Below are 4,822 nucleotides of genomic sequence, written 5' to 3'. Positions count from 1 at the left end.
AATTAGAGAAAACTAATAACATATTTCAGAAATATGCTATAACGCAACTTTAGAGACCAAGATGGGATTTTCGCAAGTTTAGAGCCCAGTGGGACGTAGCCCGGTGTGATTTTCGACATTAGAATATACCTGTACTCGTATGTTAACCAGGACATGGCCATGTTAAATTTCACTATAATCTGCCTAGTATTTTTTACGTGATATGGTAAAACACACACACATAGACGCGCACACATACATGTAAGGTAACATTATTTAATTTTAAATGGTTCACCAACGTGATCTTGGAAAATATAAATCTGACTGCAATTTAGATGAACTTTTCCTTGATTTTAGAGACATTTCGAAGTACGTATTTCAAACTTTTAGACATTTCAAAATATTTATTTCAAATTGTTTTTTAACTGCCCCCATTTTATCATATGGTGATCAATTTTGTTTTCCTTATGGAACACCAGTATATATTATTATTATTCTTGATGGAAAATGTTATTTAAAACGTTTTCATTTTTGGAACTTTTAAAATATTTTCCTTAAAAACCAAAACACGAGAGCTCGAAGTGTTAAGATTCCTAATGAAGCTTAACATTGAGGAAATTCCGTTTTAAATAGGCTCCATTTGAATGCTCTATTCTGTACATATAACATCTCAAACTTGGAAAAATAATTTTAACTCTATACGTGTCACTGTTTTAATCGGGAACGTTTACGTTCATCATACGAAATTATTAATTGTAGCTAATAAATAAAATACCTGTTGAAAAAGAAGTTTGGTTTAATCATCTTAAAATTGAAAAATAGTTTAAATTATTAAATGTATTGTACATTTAAATAAATCTAATAACTGATTTCACTACTTTAAGTTCCTAAATTACGAGTAGACTTTATTGTAAGCACAAGTAATATAAATTAAACAAAGCATAAACTTTAGTTAGTGAAAGAAACTTTAAAGTAGTATGACGTATAATTAATATATTTAGTAGTTTTATACTTAACCCTATTAGTGGATTTAATTTGGTTTAAAATATAATGCGTTTAGTTATTATGTCAGTTTTAGTTTGTAGTATCAACAACAGAGAGAATTACTTGACAATACTGAATAGTGGCGCAGTCTGTAGGGGCTATTTCCAACCGTTGATTTTCATAACCTTGAGAACATGGAGCTGCTACTAACTGTATGGATAGCCGGATTGCAATGCATTTTTGTTGTTGCGAGTATTTTGTTTAGTAAAAAAATATTTTTTATAAAGAGAGATTTAAATTTTTTTTCATACAAAGGGTGTGACGTAGATCTCGGCACTACTACTAGATGGCAGTCTAGTCATTGTCTTAGTATAGTTCGCAGTATTTGTTTTCCCTTCTCGTTTATTCTTACAAACCAAAATAACAATATCCTTCCCAACCTTTGATCGTTTACGTAATAGTATTTGTATTTTATAACCACTTTTTCGAACTAAAAGTACATAATTGTAAATATGTAAATTATCTCACTCTTGCTTAGTTTATAAACAAAAAGCTTCCATAAATACATAGTTTACTTGTATAGAAATATACTATATATTAGCAGTTACCCGCGGTGTCGTATGCTATTTCCTACTGAAAGAGAGAGACATCGTGGGGATATTGTTTATAAATGACACATTTTATCTTCTGTCAAAAGACAAATAACATGGGTTTTATAACGGTCTTAAAATGTAACTTTGACTTTCATATTACACTACTGATCAAGGACTGCATTCTTAATATTTGCTGAAATATACGGCTAAAAGTATATTTTGACTAATCCTCCAATTTCACTAACTGGAGAAAAGATTGAACTAATAAGAACAGAGGAGTTTTTACTTTGAAGCTTATTGTATAGTTTAAAGACTATAAATTTGGGCACAAATTTGAGATTGGAATTATTACTAATGAAACATAATAGTATTTTCATAATACAATTTAAAAAAAGAACAGTTGGTTACATCTAACAGACTCTTTACTTTAATTAATTAATAACATGTGCTTCCTCCGATGCGTTTCTTATGGGATTTTTTAACACTTTTTTTAAGTCAGTGGGGCAAAGCCCTGAGGTCGGAGGAAGAAATTTTCTTAGTGAGCCTCTAGGGCTTAAGATAAGCCTATGCAAAAATTTCATATGTTTTACTTTTATGGGTTTTGCAGGGCGTTTGATGAATCAGTCAGTCACTCAGGACATTTCTTTATATCTACTTGTATGATATACTCGATATTATTCCTAATAAAGTTCAACACATTTTTGCTTTTTTAGTTTTGTTACGTATCTATTTACACAACTTATAAGTGTTCATAAAAAGAATTTTTATTACAAAATGTATGCCGCTTTTCTTATTCAAATGAAGACATAAATAAAGAATAAACAAATCTCAGTGGTAAATTATCATTCACAGTAAGGCATTTCTTAAAAGAATGAAATCTATAACAATATAGTTTTATTAATCTTAGTATTTTTATGGCTTTTAAAGTCTGCATACTACCTGAATTGGCCGCACCAATGAAGGAAGTTTGCATGGGCACATCACTAGGGTTACACGGTTTTAAGTTTGAAATTACAAATTTTTCGACCAAGAGTAACTTTGAAAATATAATAATGACAAAAAAGACTGCAGTGAATTGATGTTAAAAGTGCAAAAGGTAACTTCCCCAGGTGAGGCTTGAACTCACAACCCCGGCATTGCTCACGAACACTGTCTCATAAGTACCGTGCGCTAACCAATTGCGCCACTGGTGAGAGTACCTGTTAAAGTGTTACTAGACTACATAGACACTGGTGTGGCGATTGAGGGGCGGGTACGGTGTGGGTCTATAGCCGGCACCCGTCTCCGTGTGTGGCGCCCTTACGTAACTGCTATTTCCAAGAATAGGCCTCTCTCTCTCTCCTACAACCTTCTTCTGACTATTACTTTGTTTTGAGCTGCCTGCATACTTCCAAATAATGTTTCAATTAATGTTATTTTAATAAACTGCTATTTTATATTTTACGGATTTATACAGTTTTTATTTCTTTAGCTACTATGGTTATTGTGAAAGCATTTATAAATATCAGGCATTGTTGCGGCAGTTGTAACTCACAATGGGTTGTCATGGCACACAATGGTGACGCATGTAACAATCTTCAAGTAGTAACCTTTTTTATAATATTTGTAATACACCATCAAAAAAGACAATCACTCCACTTAAAAAATAATTTTACCTCCTTTACATTAAATATTTTTAATCTAAAATTAAAATGATAAATGTACATTGATCACAGGTAACTGGTATGTAATATAAAAATTGATGAGGTAATTGTAATGTGCTACACTGAACAAACCCAGTGGCGTAACTAAGACCAGCTTGTAATTGTACATTGCTGTGAAAGCCAATAGCAAGGTCTACCCACCTCTCTAAAGTCTCCTCCTCAGAGATTATTAAATAAATGATTGAGGAAGCCGCTCTCTCTCGTGCCAGAAATAATATTACTGTCAAGCTGCAATCTATCTACATACTGCAATTCTCAATCTATGGCATATATTCACCTTTTTATATTACTTTCAATAACACATTCTTTCAAGGATTGTGGTATAATGGAAACTATTTAACTATATTGCATTGTACAAAAGTTAAAATTGTTCTTTATAGTCAAGAGACATTCCAGACTAAAAAATTTAAATACTTAGTTGGTACTGATTTTGTTTTAAGAAAAGTTCATTGGCACATTCCTTTTGGGATTGTTCTAGATATCATAGACGTTTTCTAAGGCATTTAATTCTAGATAAGTTAATATCGTTCTTTGTAATAATAATATCATTTACTTTCCATAAGTATATATCTAAAATCTTAAATTGTTCGTATCGTAGGCGCAATTCAACTTGGAAAATATGAAATACACACTTTTGTAACAATTAAGTAACGAAGTATCTAAACCAGTGATGTTAGCGTAGTGTAGTATGGATGCCTGCGCCTTCCCCAGTTCAATGTAGTATGCAATATTTATCCTGTCTCAGGATATGTTTTTGACGTAAATAAGCTATACTAGATCACGGTAAAGTTAACTGTACAACTAATATATATGGCAACCAATGAAAACCACATACACCAATACACATATTGATCAAGTTCTAATTAATTTTAGAGATAAAGTCATAATAGGTTGGCTATAAGGTGGATAACAAATCTTACGTGTATTAACGATATATTCTCTGTTTCCTACAAGTTTTGTTAACAGTATTAGTAAAATTAAACATTGTATATTTTTTTCTACAAAAATGTCGGATAATGAAGATTTACGAAAATTCTCTTCATTATTGTTCGCTAAATAAACGACAATTTACTGACCCAATTTTGACGCTTCATGAATACAAATGTTTCTTTATTAAAGATGACTATGTTATTACAATAGTTTTCATCTTCTTAAGTTCTCACTATCAATTTCAGTACCCTTTCTCTAGAATAATATTTAGCCATTTGGAACAGATTATTGGGTAAGTTTCATAATTTTTCAGCAACTTGAAAAAATAATGAGGGAGGCTCAATGGAGTGCTCCCTGTATATCCGGTGACACTGCCATTACAACAATGACATATAATATAATGCAATGAATAAATATAATGTACATACACAGTCAATCTCTGCAAATTTTCACTTTAATACATACAAATCATGTAGATGTACATCAATCACATAAATACATTTTTTTCAGTTAGTTACGACGCAACTTTACACCGCGACTTATGAAAAATATTAACGCGCCACTTGGAATCAGCTGACCGGGATAGTTTGCGTAATTGTAATGATGTTGATCATAGTGTATAAAAATTGTTCA

General features: G+C 31.4%; 1 non-coding gene across 1 annotated transcript; it reads right to left on the bottom strand.

Annotated features, from left to right (window-relative positions):
* Positions 1 to 2,657: 2,657 nt before the first annotated feature.
* Trnai-uau lies at positions 2,658 to 2,749 on the bottom strand. The gene is given in 2 exon segments: positions 2,658 to 2,693; positions 2,712 to 2,749. It is a non-coding gene; the product is annotated as a tRNA-Ile (tRNA).
* Between the last annotated feature and the right edge of the window lie 2,073 nt (positions 2,750 to 4,822).

Source organism: Homalodisca vitripennis, chromosome X (assembly GCF_021130785.1).
Source record: "Homalodisca vitripennis isolate AUS2020 chromosome X, UT_GWSS_2.1, whole genome shotgun sequence".
NCBI lineage: Eukaryota > Metazoa > Arthropoda > Insecta > Hemiptera > Cicadellidae > Homalodisca > Homalodisca vitripennis.
Note: the sequence above shows the minus strand (reverse complement) of the source record. Positions and strands in the feature narration are given on the sequence as shown.